Source organism: Melanaphis sacchari, unplaced genomic scaffold (genome assembly GCF_002803265.2).
Source record: "Melanaphis sacchari strain LSU unplaced genomic scaffold, SCAv2.0 Contig45_pilon_pilon, whole genome shotgun sequence".
In the NCBI taxonomy this organism is placed as follows: Eukaryota; Metazoa; Arthropoda; class Insecta; order Hemiptera; family Aphididae; genus Melanaphis; species Melanaphis sacchari.
Window position 1 is genome coordinate 1093871 of NW_020271303.1, and position 22775 is coordinate 1116645.

A 22775-nucleotide genomic window follows, 5' to 3' on the forward strand; every position below is an offset into this window, starting at 1 on the left:
ACGTGGAAATATCTAATTTGGTTAAATTTTTTAACCTAAAACATATAAAAAAATATTTGTAGAATTACGCTCATTTTAATTTTATAATTCAAGTAATGAAAACATAAAAAATATTATACTCGTATTAGCTTAAAAAAAGATTTTTGACCTAATAAAACTCTATACCAGCAATTATTGAAAAAACAAAATCAAAAACTTCATGTTGTGGGCTCAAAAAAGTAAAAATATTTTGAAAATTATGACATGCAAAATTCTATTATAAAAATTTAATGAAAACTCAAGTATTTACGGTTATTTGTTTTCAAATGACAATAACAAAAGTAATTTATTATTTATTTAAAAAACTGATTTTGTGTAAAAATACAAATATTTAATATTATTACGTTATGTGTTCATTAATTTACCAGAAAATCAAAGAAAAAAGTTAAAACATATATCATTGTAAAAATCAATTACATTCATCGTTTTACTCGATACCTAAAAAAAATCAAATAAAGAAATGAAATACTCAAGTCCCAGAGTTAAATTAATTGCATAAAAATTAGAATATCTATGTCAAATGTGACATGGTATCAAAAATACTGAATCTTTATATATCTTATAATGTTGTTTTATAATTTTGCCTTCTTCATGTAAGTTTGAATATAATTTAAATTTACGGTTTTACTTGTTGCAGAGAAATTATTTACTATTGATATAGGTAATTCATAAAGCTATTCACCATTCATATAACTCACTCATATTCTCTCTAATGTCTAATCATAATTCATAGTATAACCTATATAGTCTATAGGTTTAGCCGTTTGGGTAGTGCAAATAATTGCATAAAGCGGATCAGCAAAACATTTTAACTATGATAACGAAAGTGATTTTCCGGGAATTCAATTGATGTCAATCTGTCCTTTGAATTTATAATTCGATGATCAACTAAATCTGCTTTATTATAATTATTTTATAATCATAAATTAACAAGAGTTATTATTAAAACTACTTTATTTCTAAACTATTGATTTTTAATAACTACTTTAAAGGAATTATTTATTTTCTTCTTTATAATCACGTTATATTTAAAAAACAAATTTTTGGTTAAAAAATACTTACCATTTTTATACTTATAAATATATCTTTACTATTTTTTTTCCAAATTATTATGTAATGCATTCAAATTATATAAATAAAAATAAATGATTTCCAAAATACATAAAATTACTGTCAAATGATAAAAGAATCACCTAGAGTGTATGGTTATTTTCTGTTTTATTATTAAAACGAAATGATTACAAGTTTGACATTACAGAAATTAAACTTAACGACATAAAAAGTTTCTAGTAAATTTAATTATTATTATATGAATCAAATTTTGAAATTCAAACTTGTACCTATTAAGATTTGCTAGTTTGCTAAGTATTTTTTTTCTTTTTATTAAATTATTTAATTTATACTAATTTGAAATTTGTCAAAATCTTAAAAATTACAAGTTATTTTTGTTATTAGAAATTTATAAAAAACATTCTATTTTTACTTGAAATTTGAAAATTTAATGAAAGGTTCTTTATACATTTTGCAACTTATATATTATAAAAAAAAAAAAAAGTACTACCGTAAAATCAAATTAATTTTTATAACTTTTTGAATTTAAAATTTTTACTACGACGAATATTCATTTATATTTTATATAACTAAGCATTTAAATTATCATTCTTTATAAATAATATTGTTTTAAAAATATTTTGTTTCTTATTGAGTTACTTATAGACGTAAACAATTTTCAATTTTTTTTTTCTGTATATGTTAATAAAAATAAGTTTGATAGGTGGAAATTATTGAAAATTTAACATAAGATTTCACATAAATTATTTTTATACCTGTATAAATTTATTAAAAATATATAGCCACAATATTTTTAAATGCATTTTAAGTTAAAATTTTTACAAAATCTATTAAAACTATGAAAATAACAAATTACAAGTATTTTATAGTAAACAATTTTTAAAAATCTCTATTTTTTTTAGCTTAAGTTTGAAAATGTAATATAATATACCTCACAAACATTTCATACTGAAATTAAAAAATTTAAAAAATCCGTAACCATAATTATTATTTTTAGACATTCAGTTTTCTGATTAGACTTTTTGTTTTTCAATTGACCTTGTTTATGTTTTTCTATTTTCATTTTTAACCTTTCACTCCAATGAATATTAAATTCAATATTTCAATTTTTTGTACCACATTCTATAATAAAAATTGATCTGAGATTTTCTTGAAAGGTTAAAAATCATTATGATATATAAAATCATTCTAAAATCAAAACTCACAAAAAAAGATATACAACGAACGTTAAACGGAGTATATTATATATTTTATACATCCTGTAATTTAGTTTTTTTTTGCTTAAAAATGCAAATTTTTCGAGTACAGGACTTGAACTTTCTCACAGAAAATATGCTTACTGTCTTCAAGGTTTAAAAATAAACCAAAAATTATATTTCATGTAATAACTTATTATGTATATTTATATTTTATGGAATACCACTCAGAATCGTTTTAAGTTCTGATGATTCATCACAATAAGATTAAAAGAAAATCCATATTATATACATAACATATTATATGCTTCTAATAAACCTGACCAAGTGGCCCGCAGAAAACTGTGACCTATTCTGTAGTGTACCGTAAGTACCTATCATCCGGGAACAAAGTATGTCTGGATTTTTATAATTTTTGTTTGACATAGTTCCTATAATATGTTTTATTAACTTGCCGCTATTCGCGCTGGTCCTTATTTCAAACTTTAAATCGACGTGTTTAAAAACACGTCAAACGAGATAAACTTCACGCTAGTGCAGTGAAACGTGCTTTATCTGATAGTTGTGTCCGGGTCTACGATTACGACGAGCTTAGTATAATAAGCATACATGTGTATAATATTTGAGCGTTAATAATATCTTTGCATAACTAAAATGTGTTCCGCCTTCCGCCGATCTCTCGACTGAACTCATATATATTATATAGTATGGTTTTAAACGAAATCCTTTTTATTCGTTTAAACGATTTTCTAGGTAGGTACTATTATATAATGTCATGTTATTTTAATGTATACAATAATGGCGTCTTTTATATAGTATATTATGTTTATTGTATACAATCTGGTCGGATTCCTCCATTTCGGATAAACGAACTCATTTTAATTACAGACCTCAATCAGATATTAAATTTAAAAAATGTATTATTTGGCTAAATTTTAATTTATACGGTTTCAAAGACATAATTTTATTGATAGGGATTTTTCATTTTAATATATTATTCTTAATTAATAATTATTTATTTAAGAATAACATTCTTAACTTAAAAATTACCTGATTAAATATGATGCTAAAACCTTACCCAAGAATTATTTTATCTAAAAAGAACAATTCATTGCTTATTAATAATGGACTTTATTATCAACATCATTCATTTAACAAAAATCCTACCCAACAATATTGAAGATTTGAAAATATAATGAATTATTAAATTCATTACAAAGAATAGAGCGAAATCATGGTACATCTTAAAGCAATGACTAATACTTAAAACTACACAGTGATCCAAATGCTGATATAATTTGAACTAAATTTACTTAAGACATAGACTTATAAAATAATACATAAAAGTAAATTATAAATTGAAAATAATAGACAAAATAATGTCAGATTAATAGTTGATCTAAACAAAAATTATGTCATGTAGAGGACCAATATTATTGTAGACGCCAAAACCTGTAGTCAAATGATAGGAACGATAAGTCACGAAAGTCAATAAACGAAAAACTCTTTACAACTATAAAAATATAAATGTAATGTATTAAATTGGGATGAAAAATGCAAGTCTTTTATAATATCGTTAAAATATGTATTATAATATCGATGCAACTAACGTATTAGTGTGACTAGTTTAAAAATTGGTTTCTCCGAAAAAAATGGCTTATTCATAAATTAAATACATATTTTCTTTATATTTTAAGAAGTATACCTAGCTATATAGATTTATACAATCTTAGTTGTCTTAATTTGTTGATAATACATGATGATGATTGAACAAAGGCATCGTATTTTAAATGTATATTTGCTAAATAAAATGAATATTTAAAAGGTATGTATTCATGATTTTATAATATACACTCTATATTATATTAAAAATGTTTATAACAATAATAAAATATATCATGACTATATAATTTTATAATTTTATAAATATTTATGTAATTTTAATTTATAAATGTATAATTTACGTATATTATAATATTTAAAAAAATACATGTAATATTTTGAATATTTTAATGGAAAAAAATTATTTGAACACGAATTCATTAAATAATTGAATATTAATTAATACAAGCGATATTAAGTTCATAAAAATGTTAATTACTTAATAATTTATTGTTTTCATTTAAATATTATATTTGGCTATTTTAATAACAATTTCAAGTTTTGAATTTAAAGTCTGAAGTACCCTAATCGTTTAAAAAAAAAAAAAAATTATAAAAATAGCAGTTACTTAAATTATTTTTCGTCATTAATATTAAAGTAATATTTTAATATAATTCATGTATTACTTAAGTAACAATGTACAAGTAAATGTAAGAAAAAAATAGAATACAAACAAGTAGTAATAGTGTCTATTTATGCATTTTCATAATGTTAATTAAAAAATTTTTTCGTTTATGATTACAAACTTTTGTTTAAAATTAATATATCAACTAGTTATTTGCAACTTATTAAATACGCAATTCAAATCGTCTCATGTGACTATGTTATGTATCATATATGTACAGTATACATACATAATTACTAATTATAAATAGATATCATTAATGCTAAAATAAGTCATTCTAAATATTGAAAGTATTTTTAATCAATAATGAGAATATTGTCAAAATGAAATATTTGAAGTGAGTAAAGGTAAAATTAAAACATATATTGTTAGTTTTGTGATATTTTACTTCTGCAGATCAACTGAGCTATATTTACCCTTTATCTTACTGTACTTTCATTAATTAAAACTGTATATTTTTCTTGATGATACAATTCTTTAACACTATTCATTTTAAATTAATAATAGAATAAATTTGAATTTAATGAAATAATTTATAGACAGAGTGCTGGGAACGATGTTTTTCGATTCTCAATAATAAATTTTAATTGACAAATTCATATTTATAATATATTAATATAAATATACTCGCTAAACTTTTTCTTTATCAAAATTTTCACCGCTATCATTTAAGTAAATTATAATTTTAAACTATAACTAAAAATCAAATTAGACATGAAAAATTAATGAAATGCCTTAAAATTTTTAAAAAAATATTCTAAAAATCAAAAAACAGTGAAAAATACAAAATATTTTTTACGTGAAACAAATTATATGTAATTAAAATATTTTTTTCCACAGCACTAAAAAAAATAAAAATCACTTAGCATAAAAATCTAGGTCCTATTTTGCATTTCATAATAATATTTATTAGTTTATTATTTATTTGTAGTATTAATAATAGTTTAATATATGTTATTAATATATTTTTTCTAAAGTATAATTTCAATGAAGAATACAATTTTAGTATATTATTTGTAGTTTTGTCTCAACAACGACAACCTACCTATAGATTTGATTTAGTCTCTAATTAGTTGGCTAATGGCTATAAATGTGAATTCGGTTCCACTACATTTTTTTTTTTTAATTTTAGCATTAAGAGGTATATTATATTATTTCAGCATAAATATATCGTTAATTCAAACGTGTTTATACAAATTCTAGTTCTAAAACAATCAGTCTATTTAATTATTATTACGGGATTTTTTTATTTTTTTTTATGATAAGCATATTATTCCAATGGACGCATTATATCGAACGCGGATTAATATTAATTTACTTGAGTGGTATAAGAGAGGAGGAGTACCCACTGTTATAGGATTTGGGATGACGGTAGCTGTGCAGTAGTAGTTTAAGGTGTCTGCAATAAAAACCAGCAGCGTGGCAAATCGTAAGCTTTTTATAGACGGGAACACTTTCTGGGGCTCTGGCCGTATTGAATTATACAGTAATTTATACAGTGTTGGTAGTCGGTGGGGAGGAATCGAATTTACCGCCTGAAAAAACTTTTCCGGTATCCAATTCTCATCGCGGACTGCCCCATCGTATACGACGGATATTGTGCTTTTGCTGGTATAGAATGATTGTGGAATTCATAGAGCGGGTGATTCGCGGAGCGAAGAGATGATGGAAGAAAAAAAGTTAATTGAAAAAAAAAATGCTTGTAAGTGAAAACGCCAGTTTACACCAAAAGCTCCTCCGGGAAAACTATTCTTATTATTACGGTGTGTGTGTGTGTGTGTGTAGAAGGAGGAGGTTCTAATGCAGTACATAAATTGTTTTATTCGATTTTTTTTCACTTGTCAAAAGATACGCATATCATATACGTCCTGCATGCTCCTACGTGACACCTAAACAACGTAATACCTACTATTCCTGAAGGCTTTATTTCTGAACGAAATTTTTCGTTATTGTTACGATAAGAAACGTATTGGAAGAGCATTTCTATTATTTTGTGACCATTGTAAAAGAAATGAACACATTTTTGCAAATTTTATTTTTTGGAATAAATAGTTTTTAAAATTGAACAGAAATTGTAATTAGACATAGCGTATAAATTAAATCTGTTGACCACGATTTGAAATTGGGTTTTCAAATCTTTAGAGATGCTACACTCACACACACACGCACAAGTCACGCAAACGGATCGAGACGAAGGCAAACACGTACAGAAAATAAAATAAAAAAATAAAAAGGAATTATTTTTTTTTCGCCCTGCAGTTACCGAAGGAACCACTGATTAGAAAATAATTTGTTTTTCCGACCCTTTGTAACGTTTTTTCCTTACCGTCGGATTTCCCGCCGCTCTATCTATATCTACTGATAAATGTTGTTGTCAAACGGTAGACCTTTAACACACGCTGAAAAAATGTGAACATAGCTAGATGGAAAATAGTGTTTTTGACATTGAATCTAACCCTAATTTCCATGATCAGCATGTATTGTAATTTTATTCATGGTAAATAACTGTTAAATATCTATCTATCTAATATATATATATATATATATATTATATAGTACATATTATCGATTCGAATACGCGTCATATATATGTGAGGAATATGTAGATATTTTCATGGTAGTAATGGTATCGTCATATTTAAGTAACTATGTAATTAAATATAATAATATACATTAATTCATATAAAACGTGTTTGTCGAATGAAAAAAAAAATATCATTTTTTTTGTATGTATGCAATTTGTGGTACAAACATAAATTAAAATCATACACACACACACACACACATACTCATATAATATTTATACAACCCTTAATCATTATTACAAGCATATCAAAAACCAAACAAATTTCAACAGAAAAGCAAAATAGTATGTTATTATTTTAGGTACCTTTAAACTTACCAACCATAATATTATGAACACATTTTCGCTCAAGTATTTATTATCATATTGAAAAACTCAAGAGTATATGCATTATTTCGAAAAAAAATAATAATTCATTATTTGTGTTTCAAATTTTTTGACGAAATTCCAATCTTATATGATTAAAAATGTAGTAGAAATATTGTAGCATTCGTGTCATCTAAAATTGATTAGAAATAATAAATTAATTCCATTTTATCGTAATAATACTAAATAATTTATATATATATATATACATTGTTTTTTTCAATTATCTGCTAAAATTAAGTCTTTATTTCATAAAAAAAAAACAAATGAATTTGATCCAATAATAATCACAGCGCACTCGTAATTTGTAATAAGATTGTATACAGTCTTATACATTAAGCGCTTTATGAATTTTTATTAAAATTGTTATTTAATCGCATCACTATGTTAATAACAATGAAGCTAATATTTATTTTATACCCTTGTTATATACGAGCTATGATTAAATTTCCATTTATTTTAAGGTTTTTTGTGTCGGCAATACAATGAAAACGTTCATTTTGCCGTATGTAATATTTTCAAGCACGCGTTAGTGAGTTACTATTATGTATCAGTGGATAATTATCATCATTGTTTGAGTTTTTACAAATATTTCGTAAATACAATTTCATGTACGCTTCGTAAAATTGATGGATGGTGACCTATTTTCATTTGCTTTTTTTTTGTGCTAAAATATTTGATAATTCTTGAAATACATTATATTTCTTTATAATTTTTTATATATTTGTATAAAATGTAGGTGCTTCAAACATTTTTATTAAAATATTCTATTCGACGGAAAAAAATACTCTTCAGAATTATTTTAACGTACAATATGACCTACACAGACAACATAGAGCAACTTGAAAGTATAAGACTTACCATATTCATCGACTTTATCAAAGATATTCGAATTGAATTATGACAAAAATTATATTTTAAATAAATTAAAGTTATTATAAAAACTATCTATAATTTGATACAATAATGCGCTGGAAATTGGGTCAATGTATTATTTTTTTTCGTTCAATTAAAAATAATGGTTTAATCAAATAATATTTATTTTTATAATTTTTTTTCTTTAAAAAAAAAAAAAATATTAATTATAATAATTTAATTTGTAATTTGTTTTTATTCTTAAAAAAATTACAACTCTGTGGTTATCTGTAAGCGGGACTAGTATTCATTATATACCTATCAATATGGACATTTAATTAGACACAAATTAGAAATCAGGATTTATATTACATTAACTCAACCCTTTTTGACATGGGTTTGTGGCTTATTTGTTTTTAAAAGTATTTATAGCTCTGACGGAAATACAAACAAAATTAATTTGCGTTTGAATAATTAAAAATTAATACAATAATTTAATTATTAGAATTGTATGTTTCGTGACGGCTATGGCGCTATTCTTCAACGGCTTATTATAAATTATGCTTTAAAAAACATAAACAGTCTCAAAATTATAATATTTTGTTGCTTTAAAAAGCAATATTTAGCCTTGTCGTTTAATTCGTTGTTGTAGATAAAACCTATTTATTACAATAATTATGGTTGGTTTTTATGTAGCGTAAAAATTTGAAGTAGCCCATTTGTGTAAATATTTTAAAGGTTGAATTATTATTATTATTATTTTCATTATTAAAAGATTTAAAGAAGTTTTAAAGTATATAGGCAAATGGTAGACAAATAACAATTTCGACAGGACTTATCTATTTATATGTGTATGTTTATGTGTGTATTTTTTTTTATAATATAGATATTAATTTTTCATTTTCTAAATTATATTAACCTAATTTCCCAGTACAAATATTTTACTTCAAATTAATTTCACTAATCTTATTAGAACATTTTTTTTACACATTTCATATACATGATATGAAAAATCTTGCACCGTGAGTGTGTTCAAATATCAAGTACAAATATACGATAAACCTTTTAAAACTTTAAATACTTATAAAAATAAATGTTACATTATATTATGTTCTTATTAAATGAGTAATCTAGAATATAATACACAATATTATTAAAATAGATAAAAATAATAAAGTTTTATTTTAGATATCTAGTTATTATCTAATTAATTACATGCTATAATAACAATTATTTTATATCTTAGCCAGATACACAAGTGCTTAATATACAATTATTAGAATGTATTTTTTTTTAAATTTCTTGAAAATTTAATTAAACAATAAAAAAATTAGATGATTATTTAATAATTAAAATTTATGAGTTTCGCGATGGGAATTTAATTTTAAAAAAGACCAAATTTTAATTTCGTTTTTATTTAATTATTTGAACAGATGAAGATATATTATGAAATTATTTAATATAATTTATCGCATTTTATTAATATAATCGTATGCAGGGATATCATTCCAATAATAATACTATAGTATATGAAAATATCACAAATGTTTGTGATTTGAATTTTTATATAAATTATATTAATTTTTCTCGTACAATGCGAAATATGGGTGCCTAGTGCCTACTTAAGATACCCTACTCATGTTTCGTGTAAAATAGTTTTAGGTCAATAAATTTAAAATACTGTATTTGATCAAATGTTCGTTGAGAGGATAGAACTATTAAGCTACGTGTAAAATGCAAATAAAATTCAAAATTATTCAGTACAACATTATATAACAAAAGATTACCTCGTAAGTCGTACCTACCTAATATCTATCTACATGCTCATACTACACTCATAACGAGTGTAAACCATGATGATATAGTAACATTTTTTCTCACAAACGAACGAATATAATAATACGTAATACATTAATACATCGTTGATCGTTCAGATATATTGCTTTCGTTCCAGTGGACAACGTTACTTATTCAGACAGTTATTCACACACGCACACACACACACACACACACATACACATATAAATTATATATAAATGACACGCGGCGATAGCGTTGTGCGTCTTTAAAATATCAGTGCATTTTAGACGCAAGTCGTGAGTGCATAACATGTTTTTTATTAATCGTACGTATGAGTATATCATTTATAAACATATTTAACATTTGTGCGACTGGCGAATTTCTTTGAGGTATGACGACAGTCGTCCTCGAACCGCCCCGTTCTCGATCTAGGTAATCGCCTACACATGATAATAATATAATGTGTCCAGATAACCAACATCATCGCTGTGCCACCGTGTGGCGTTTCTCGTGCACTCAGAACTAGGTATATTGGCCCGAGAAATGTAAAATAATAATTAATCTAAATGTCCATCGGTCCGCTGCAGCACGTTCTGCGCGTCGTTTGACAACTGCGTATTATTTTTAGAGGCGAGTCCGCAAATAAACCATTGTGTCATTCCTTCAAGATTCGATCATTCAAAAATTAAAACCACCGACCTCCGATCGATATTTCGAGACGACTTTTTTTTCTTTTTTCTTTTTTTTTTTTTTTAATATTTGCTCATTCCAAAACAGCGTTTTTAAAAATACCCGAACCGAACATGCCGCCAACTATTGCATTATTATAAACTCATAATACTCGCACAACATTTTTCAATAACGAAATAATATTTTAAATAACTTTTCGTCACGCGCCATAGTAAAACTATACAGGCTTACAAGTGTATATGCCTCAAGTACATATTTCTAAGACGACTTAACAATATAATACAACACAATAGCGATTAAAGTTTAACAGTACCAGTGTTATGTATATTATATACAATGTACATAATCGAGTTTGTTAAATAATTGTGTATAGACAATTTCATCCAATTATTATTAGTATATTTTTTTTCGAGATTTTATTTCTAAATTATAAGATTTAATCGTTATAACTGATCCCAACAAACTTTTCATCCGTTTATTTATGGACATACTATTAATCTGTATCCAAATATAATTTTGCAAGTTAAATAATTTACTCGTGATATTTTATTTTACTTATTTATATGACAACATACCTACTTTATATTATTGTTTAGTAACAATTTTATAAATAACATTTTCAATATTCAATAATTAAAGCTACTAAATATAAACTATAATATTTATATTCAATAAATAGTACTATCATCGTCATTTTGTCAATAAAGATAAAGCGAATATGCTGAATGGAAATGTTACGAACTAAATCAATAAAGGCTTAAAATAATTTTTACAATCGATATTGTTCATTATAATAAACTTGTAGTCTAAAATAATAAAATAAAATTAACTTAAAAGGAATTCATGTATAAAACAATAATTTGGTTGGTGTGCATGATAAAATTTGGGTAATTTTATTTTTTTATTATTAAGCGAAATTGATTTAGTGTAAAATTGTATTCTACAGATTTTAAATTTTGACGTCATACTTACTTACCCCATATACCTATATCTCTTGCAATCCGTTTCCGAAATACAAGTGCCGTGTACTGCAATGCATTATTATATTACCACATCTTATAAACACGTAATAATAATAGGTGCTCGCCACACGCAACACACGCTATTGTCTCCAAAAGTTTCGCATCTTTCGAGTTTTGGCCATCCATCAGATATTCATTACGACGTTACCCACTTCTGCAGATAATATTATTATGTAAGAGGACACGCAAGTGCCGTAGCCCGTAGTTGTTCAGAAGCGGTTAAAGTCGTCGTTGCAATTGAAACTAAGGCAGCAGTAGTAGTACACATATATTATATAATTACGTCATACAATATAATATAGATACCACCCATTACCTTTGACGGTACAAGATATGAACACGCAATACGTATCATAAAAAAAAATTGTCTAATGATTTTTGCATGAGTCCCCCTTGCATCAATGTGTGTCTAATTACGTTTAGGCATTGGCGCAAGTACCCGTCCCTGGTTTATATTAAAATGGAATGGCATAATTGTTTTTATCTTTCAAAAATATTTCCATAAAACATGTATGAAATCTTAATACATTTTGTTAATAATTCTCAACATATTATCTTACTTAATAATATTCAAAAGCTTATATTATTTTTTAATAAATTTTATTTTTGTAATTGATTATATAGCAATTAAAAATTAAACCAGTTAATTTAATAATAACCAAATCTTAAATTAGGTGTATATAATATATAAAGGACTATCGCTCTGTATTTTCATTAAAATACACCCTTTTAACACCATGCTACCGTACAATAAAGAATTACTTTAAAATATTCTATTATTGAGAAAGGAGTAGAACACTATCGCCGTTCTCAACCTATCGTAAATAGGTTCATTTTTTTTTTACACAGCGTGATTCTTTTATTGAACAACACTCATTATTTAAAAATCGATTAATGTTTTTAAAAATATTTTCTTTACACCAATAATTTCAGTCGAAGTAAAACAATATTTTTTATCATTATAATTTTTTTTTTTAAATGTTGTTTTATTATTAGAAATTATGTAAAAAATAACATTTTCAGATACGTTTATTTATTTTTAAATAATGAGTATTGTTTCATAAAAGAATCACCCTATACGTAATGTATATGTTTATGTTTAAATATATAACTGGCAATTGTAACCTTATTAAAATCAGATCTCTAGAAAAATTTTGAATATACTTCTGACACTAATGCTCGTTTATGCAATTTAAAAACATCTGCGGAAATATATATATAATTCAATATAAACGTCAAAAGCTCATGCCAAATTTTTAGAAAATTATCTTTGTCTCTTGTAACTTTACTATGATAGTGTAAATTGCAGAAAAATCACAAAGGAACATGTTGATGATGTTTCGGACGCATTCTTATTTGTTATTTTTAACAGTAAGATAAAATTTAAATGATAATACGTATACATAATATATGCATACAATGTACGATGATATAAAACGGTAGGTAATAAAAACGTTTTATTTTGAATGAGTACTACTCATCTGTAACTTGAGTATTAATTAAAATATTATTAACGTACAATCGCAAATATATAAGTACATTCAAAAGAAAGTTCATAACGATCAATGGGCAAAGTATAATATCGTATTAATTGTTATATGGTAACTGACAATTTTAGCATAAACATTAATTATATCAATCTGTTTTTAAACGATACTAAATAATTAATTATAAATTTTCAACATGCACGTACGAATTGAGTGTATACACTACAATAAATGATTTATTTTTATTAAAATAATATTTAATATAACTATTTTTTATGATATTTTTCATTAAAATTTCTAAGTTCAAATATTGTATATTAAACTAATATTTTTTATAAGCATTTACAGTTTTGAATAACGGATAAGGGTGGCAAAAATGTTCAGAGTATTATTTCCTGCCACACTATTTTCATCTTATCCCAAGTTTAAATTGTTATTAATTATAAACTATTTGTTTAAAGCTTAATAATAATACAAAAAAGTGTTCTACTTTAAGTATGAAATGAAAAATGATAGTAACCAATTGAAAAAAAAAATCATAAGACCTAAAAAATAGCTAAAAGTTTATCTTTTTACAAAAATATATTAGCCGGCATAGTGCTCAAGCTTCAAATTATATTATGCAATATTTTTTTCGAAATACACAATTCTGAAAAATCGAATACATATTGCGCCTTGAATGTATGTTAATAAATTATAGGTATGTAGTATTATTATGTGTAAAAAATGGGTAATTAAAAATAAATACCTAAATGTATAACAAAATAATATTCGTGCATGTAGCGTGTAAAAGCAATTGACGTTGATAGACGTGCTGTGATGAGTATAACATTATTATAAACGTTTAGAAATAATGTAATACTGTCTCGTACTTTAGTTATAAAATAAATATATATGTATAATGTATATATATATAATATTTGGTATAAGACGAATACCCAAATAACTAAGTATCTCAATGTACAAAATATGCACTTTTTATCAGTAAAATATGCAAAATATACTAAGTAAATATGTTTAAATTAGTAACAAGTAAAAGTAATAACAAAAAAAAAAGTATTGAACGAAAATTAGTATGAAAATATCTTGCAAAATAGTTAAAATTTTTTGAATTAATTTTTATAAATACTTAAAATAATCATCATATACAGCATGGATGAAGAAGATTTCCAGTTATACAAATGATATCATTTAAACGTTATTTGTATTAAAATTATACATATTTTATTCACAAGCTCGCTGCCTTTTAAATTTGTATTTACGTCGATGACGCAACTTATTTTATTAAATTCGACTTTAATATTCAGTAATATACATGGATACAAAGCGATTATTTATTTTTTATAGTTTACTTCATCAATTTCCTGAACAAAAAAAATTGTTTATTGTATGTATTGTTTGAAATTCTATTTGCAACATTTTATTTTTATATTGAGAATCTTATTTTATTATTTTTAAGGATTATTAATTTATTTTAATAGCAAAAACTAGAATACTTTTCTAAGAATATTAATTTTCAATGAATTGTTTAAAATTATTTAAAGAACTGTTTTTCTATTAATATGCTTATTGTAGCATTTAAAGCTCAGAATATTTTGATAAATAGTGTACATTTACACGGAGTTTCTTATAAAAATTATATAATATTCGTTACATTCAGCTTATCTTAATGTTTAAATTATCAATCAAAAAAAAAAAAATTCTTCTAATAAATGGCTGCTATTAAATAATTTTACTTAGTGTAGGATATTATACGTTTATGTATAACCTGCAAACTACATAATATTATCAATTGTCATCCATACGTAAAATTATATGATGGTTGTTATCTTCGTGCATTTCTGAATCTGAGGGTTTTTAAGTTTTAAACAATGGTAAAATATCCAATTCATTATTTAAAATTATTCCCCAAAGTAGTTCTTTTCTATAGAATAATATCAAAGTTTGTTTTATAGTGTGGTCGTATTTTTGAGAATCGTTTAAAATTATCTCTATAAATAATTTCTTTGATTTTCATTCAGTTTTAACCCAAATAAATTATATTTTACAAAACACCATAATATTATATGCGTATAATAGTATATTAATGTTTATTAAGCACATCATAAAACTACATAGTACACTATGTGTGTGTTTAGTATAGTTCAAATATCTTTGATTCGCTATTGATTGATTTTTTTTCAATATTCAGCACTTTCCAAAAGTTGATCATCAAGTTTCAAATACCTCTTAATGTATAAAAGTTTACTAAGTTGAAAACAAGATTTCATAAAAAATTATAAAATAGACGTGATTACAAGAATTTAAATAGTCGATCAAAAAATATTTAAAATATTTGAAAAATTCGTTTTTTTCTTTGAAAATTTTAATGGTTTATGAAAAGTTTACGAATACAAACAATAAATATATAATAGTTAGAAATAATTTAATGCAAATAAAGAAAAATATATTTTTATTTTTATTTATCTACCAGTAGAAATTTAAATTTTTTAAATTTTTTCTTTAAATGTTGATAGATAATTTTGGTTTGGTAATAAAACTTAAAAATTTAATACAAAGTTTGTCGTAATTTTTTATCATATCTATTTAAAAATATTGAGTTATATAACTACAATATTTTTATAAGCATCTAAAGTAAATAATTTGAAAATAATTTTGTCTGTAGTTATTTATGTATAAAAAATTATAAACTATAGTTATGAATTGAAAATTGAATTCAAGGTTTCATATAACTAGAAGTTTGTACTGCTACCATAAATTTTAAAATTATATAAAGACAATTATTTTATAAAAATTTAATTATTTTACTATTTTAACTATTTTTTTTTTTTTTAATTTAAAAAATATTATTTAAGTGAACTTGAAATTTTCAATTTACATCAATATAAGATAATAATCTTATATTAACAATGACATTTTAAAATGCAATGTTTTCGGCAAAGATTAACTCAAACTATTGTATTACTAATACTAAAATAAATTGTTTTTGTAGTTTTATAGATATATTAATATATTATGATGAACCATCTTCGCTCAGAATCATTTTTCGTATGGAATAATTTAGCAACTTTATGCACACAATATAATAAGATTCGTTTTTATTGCTTGCAGATTAAATCGATTTCATTTACAAAAGTTATTAGGGACTAATTAATATAAAGTAACTTTTTATTGCCATTGCCAGATTTGATTTTACACTTGCCTATTTAAAAATTTTCTAAATTCTAATGATTTATTTAAATTACTAAGGAAAATATTAAATTTAAGCCAAAAATAAAAATGTAAATATTTTTTTGTCATTATTCATAAATAATTACATATTATTTTATACATTACCCTATTAATTATTAATAATTCTACTTCGTTACACTGACTAATTTAATTACTGATATTTTAGTGTGTAGACACAATACAGTTACGTAAATAAGTACAGTTCAGGGTCGAGGTCACAATAATACATACTATTATGTGTGTATAATTTTTTCCGGGTCGAATGTCGATACGATATCGACTGTCATGCCATAGAATATAGGCGTTTCGTGTTTGTTTTTTATACTGGTTTATAATATAACTGTCCATTTTACTAATATTTCCTTCGGTGCACACCTATAATTGAAAAGCAGTCTATCGATTAATTCCTAAATGTTGGACACTCGTCTTATCTCACATATTCGTTCACTTCGAATAAGAGTGTAGCGCGGGACTGTCGTAAGGGTGTTATTATTTTTAATTTAAACATGTCACCCACGATTGCATTGGAAAAGCGATGCTTATCCGAGTCTTTCCGATTTTCTTGAAAACTGTGGGAATTTTTTGTTTCCGATACACACCGTGGTGATGTCGACACGGAAATTTGAAGCGCTATATCATTATCTCGTAAAGTGAATAACACCGATATAATACCAATGTAGGTCTCCCGCTCGACTCGGAATCTAAATACGCGATGACCGTGAAGGAATAGGAAAATATCATGTCAACGTTCTTCCAACGGAAAAACATAATATTTCGTCGTGATCTCTATTAGTGTTTTGTTTGCGTCTCTTTTCGCGTGTGCATGAGAACGCAAAAAGAAACACGTTGCGTACCTGCCTCCATCAACCGTGGAAAAAGCGAGACACAAGCTCGCACATTAATAATACACGCGGAAAATATGAAAAGCAACATTTCGAGTGCAGGTTATGTATGACGAAAATGTGTTTTCGAGCGCGCTGGAACACGTCTACTAAACGGTTATACCAAAAGAATAGGATCCTTAATAACTTTTAGTCGAACGATTTTACGTGTGAGAGGAAGTCACGGTGGCTTAAAATGTGTATGTGTGTGTGTGAGTGTGTGTGTACTCGCGCAAAATTTGAGTTAGTGCGTGTGCGACGTTTTTATATTTATCCTGAATTGTTTTTACCTCATAGTAATCGTTGTCGTCGTAATCGTCGTTCGCGGTATTCCGGTTCCTAGCATAATATATATATATGTTATACGAGTGTTCGTATTTCGTACACTCACTGTACGAGCCTTTAACTCCACCGATATAATCGATTGCGTTTGGGGGGTTGTCTAGGTTTCCTCCTCACCCCCTTATACATGTAGTCCGAACAGTGCAGCGGTTGACTTCGGCCAAAGGGTCGCATACAGTGCCCCGGTGTCCTGAAAGTGAGATTCTAAATACACTATACGATAATATTTATATATACATATACTTTTGCCAATGCCCATACTATTTCAAGTTCTCACTCTGTGCGCTATTTATTACACGCTGTGGATAGCATTTACTTTGTAAGATTTATGTTAATATACATTTGGGTAGTGGAACTATATTTAAGTTACAACCTTATACAGGTATTGTTTGAAAACAAAAAAAAAAAAAAACATCGAAATTCGATTCGATGGTTTTCATTGTACTTCTCTCGTTCTTCCGATATTTTTTTTTTTTTTAGTTTAGTTTAAGAGCTTAATGGTGTAAACGTTAATGTCGGTAGACTGGAAAAAAAACACTTACCTACTGGGATTAATAATTTTCTTCGCGTTGGAAAGTTACCCGTGATAGGTCATCATGCGGCGTATAATATAAAAAAATGTTCTCGTACCAATGTACAATAATAATACGTTGTTATATTGCTGTGTAATTAAATAGCGGGTACGACCGTTGTAGCGGTGAAGTGACTTGCTGACTAAAATGTGTCATCAGCCAAAAAATCTGTCTTAATACGAGAAAAACAAAACTTAGTTTTTAAAATAAATTGATATTTGAACCGTATTACAAATTGTACCTATTTCTTAGCGGTTGCTACGGGAAAACGATTTTGGGATAACGGGATGGCAGACTATTGAATTATTTTTTAAACGAAACGGGAGACGACGTACAATACCAGAATATTATAGTCCATACTAATTCTCTCTCTATATATATAATATGTTCTAAGCTGGTTTGTGTGCTACGCGTAATATTATATTATATTTCGACATTATGCAAAGGAAAGGAAAGAGAAAAAAAATGAAAAATGAAAATCGAAATTACGTTTTTCACTGCCAGCGCACACACTAAAACGAGTTAAATCTCGTAAACACAGTAATGTGATTTGAATGTATTATAAAGACGAGATTTACTGCGAGCATCCCCATAGGTATATCTATTTAGGTATATGCATATTATATATAAACACGCAGCTTTTAGATTTGCAGACGTGATAATATAAAACCGTTTGCGGGATATATCATATTATACAGATTGTTTATTAAAAAAAAATTCTACCGAGTCTCGCAAAATGATTTTATCTGACTCGTAAAATTATGCTGCCGACGAACAGTCACCGTCCAGGGGTGGTCAAATAGCGGTCGTTTCCTGATGGTTTCATTGTCGGTTCCCGTTGGTTTCCTCAACGCATATTATATTTACGCATTTATTGATAAAATCGTAGTATCATTGCACTCTACGGTGATATTTCTATTATGGCTGACACGTTTGGATATTCTATAACTTTTATACCTATGCATTACCACCCATTATATAGTATTATTATTATTCACTCAAAATGTGTTTAATGGACAGTTCGATTTCGTATAGATCCGTTTTCTATCTATAGAAAATATACTCGCATATATTTCAGAAGGAATAATGTTTTCTGGAAGGCATATTTTATCGAAAAGAGTTTGTGCACTCCTAGTCTACCTGTCTACACGTATATATTTATATGTGTCGTAGGCCATATGAATAATTAGTTTTTTTGCGAAAAGACTAGGCTCTTTGCAATAGGGTAGCCCGTTTGCGGACTACTTATTATTTTTCCAAACAGCCTGCTGTTTTTTAGGCTCATTGCATACAGACTAACAGCAGTTAGACCTTTTAAAAATTACAATAATTTTATGGTAATGACCATTTGACTATTGTATTACTAACTTTATTTTATATTACTAACTATGTGTAAAATGTAAACTGAACTATTATATTATTATATTATAAGTACATTATTTTCTTTTTTTTTATAATTTTGCCAATATTATATTTTGAATGTCTAATAGTCCATGATCGAATTTTGGAATATTGATGGCAGAAAAAATGATACAGAAATAGCGATAAGAAATTAGTTATAATTGAAGTTGTTAGTTATATTTTATTCAATATTCCAAAAGTAGATTGTAGACTATTAGACACTCAAAATATAATATTGGCAAAGTTATAAACAAAAAGAAAATAATGTACCTATAATACAATAATATAATAGTTCAATTTACATTTTACATAATATGATTAGTAATATAAAATAAAATTAGTAATACAACAGTCAAATAATTATTACTAAAAATTATTGTAATTTTTAAAAGGTCTAACTGCTGTTAGTCTGTATGCAATGAGCCTAAAAAACAGTAGGCTGTTTGGAAAAATAATAAGTAGTCCGCAAACGGGCTACCCTATTGCAAAGAGCCTAGTCTTTTCGCAAAAAAACTAATTATCCATATGGCCTACGACATATGCATAAATAATAATCACACTCATCATATAATACGTCTCGGTTCCGCCGTCTGAGCGATTTCGAAAAGTGTTTATTGTTACAGTTTACATATATTTTATGTACAGACGCGTTCTAATATCCTTAGGTGCAGAATCACCGATCGAAATTTCAAAGCATGGTCTTGTGCAAATTTAAAACTTTACATATTGTTTACTATAATTATTATTGAAAGTCATAAGTTCAAAATTCTACATGTTGACATTATTTGTACACAAATTTTTTGAAAAAAATATTCTGCTTTGTAATGTAGACTAGGAAATTAAAATTTAGGAGTAAATAGATCGATTAAAAAATAAACATAAGGATTAAGGATGACAAAATGTAAGGATTCCATGTGACTTATTGTTTTATTTTCCAAAAGAGGCAAATTCTTTTCGAAATAGTGAGTGTTGAATGTTATTGTTAATGTATAATTATTTCATATTTTTCTATTAATGTTTTCTAATGTCAACTGAATATACATGTATAAAAATGATAAATTAATTTTTCTAGGCAATATTCTAAAATAGGTGTTATACTGCAATATCATTAGTTATTATGCGTATGTTATACTTGTGCGTGTCTTGTGCGTAAGTATGAGCAATATCCAATTAATTTAAACTATATCGCTGTCGTATCACTGAAATGTATATTTTCACAGGTAAAATATTATTCTACTCACACTATAACAAAATGTATAGATATTTTTTGTGCATGCACTAGGTATAGTGGTTTTGAAAGTCACCCGCGAAAAAGAGATGAATATTATCTTCTTGTGTTCCCCTGAATGTGTTTCAAATCCCCAATTAACGAAATGATAAAATTAGATCTCATTCTATGCAGTAGTATAACGTATAATAAAATTTTAAGGTTAACCCTTGTAAGTATGTCGTACACATGTGTACAATATTGACAAAAATTATTTATAAATAATACTAAAGTGATAAGACTGTTTTCTGGGCGATGAAACACGCAAATGAGCGTCTGCATGTTTATAGTAGTATTCTACATTATTGTTATGGTGAGAGGATGATGAGATAATAGGGTGTTGGTAAGAGTTTAAATATTTATAAAATTGGCCTAGTTTTCATAATATTATCATTATCGGATCTCATTCGAGGTAAACATTGTATAATACTGACTGAAAATTATATTGTTTACGATTTAAAGAAAATATACAAGCTACACTGGATGGTACCTACCAATCCTTCTTCTTCTTCTTTTTTTTTTTTTTTTTATTGAAAACGCTTTGCATAACAAAGATTAGAATTTAATTTTATAATAAATACTTATTATTGTGTTTATTAAAATAAAATAGTTGATTTTTATATACTTTTACTAACACATACATGCAGATTTTCAACGCTAATAAGCCAGAAAAAATATATTACGTTACGGTGACGTATTTTAATTGGCTAAGGATAGATATACTTACGTAGCTCATGAAGGTTCATCGATCGAACGAAGTAGGTATATTATGCAAGCATATTATAAGCGGTTTTCTACAAAATTGACAATTTTATTATTAACGCCGTAATCATATTATATAATGTAATGTCACCAAAATGATTTATCATTGGCCATCGTTTTCATTATTATAAGCTTATCATAATTTCACTGTCCGCCAAAAAGGGACTTTACTTTCTATAAAATTAATTATCGATATATATTGGATAAAAATTATAAAACACTTAAATTAATTTCGATTTTGTACAGTATTAATATTTAATGGCAAAATAACATTTGAATAATACTTTTCATAAGAAATATCATTTATAATATGCATTTCAGATGAAAACTAATAAAAAACATTGCTATAGTAATCACCACACACAATTAATAACAAACTTATCAATAAAAAAAATGTAATTAAAAGAACTTACATTTTAATTTTCGATAAACTTGACACTAAACAAGCTCCGGGAGAGGCTCATTTATATGGTATCAATTGTATAACTAAAACCACGAACAATAGATAATAAAATATTTTATTTTATATTTGACCATAGAAATAAAATACTATGCATTTGTTTCATCTTTAATTTAATAAAATTAAATTGTTTTGAATTCAATGAATGTGGAACAAAGTTAAACCATTTAAAATGTAGAACTCAGATCTCGAAAGCCATGCAATCCCACCCAATGTGGGAAATCTAGTCACGCTGAATATATTATTATTGTATTTTAAGACACTGTCTCAACAATTGTTCATGCAATGGAATACTTCCGTACTTTTTGCTTAATATATTAAATACTTATGTATAGTAATATAGAAATACAGATAATATATTAAATAGATTATCGAGTACGCGTATTTGTGTATGATAGATTTCCGTTTATATATATAATGTACTATGTATACGCGTAGTCGCTTCTAAATAAATTCCATTTT

General features: G+C 25.8%; 1 protein-coding gene across 2 annotated transcripts in view; it reads left to right on the forward strand.

Annotated features, from left to right (window-relative positions):
* LOC112598229 (pseudouridine-metabolizing bifunctional protein C1861.05) overlaps positions 1 to 22775 on the forward strand; it is a 132625-nt gene that overhangs the window by 97489 nt on the left and 12361 nt on the right. The gene's annotated exons all lie outside the window — the stretch shown is intronic.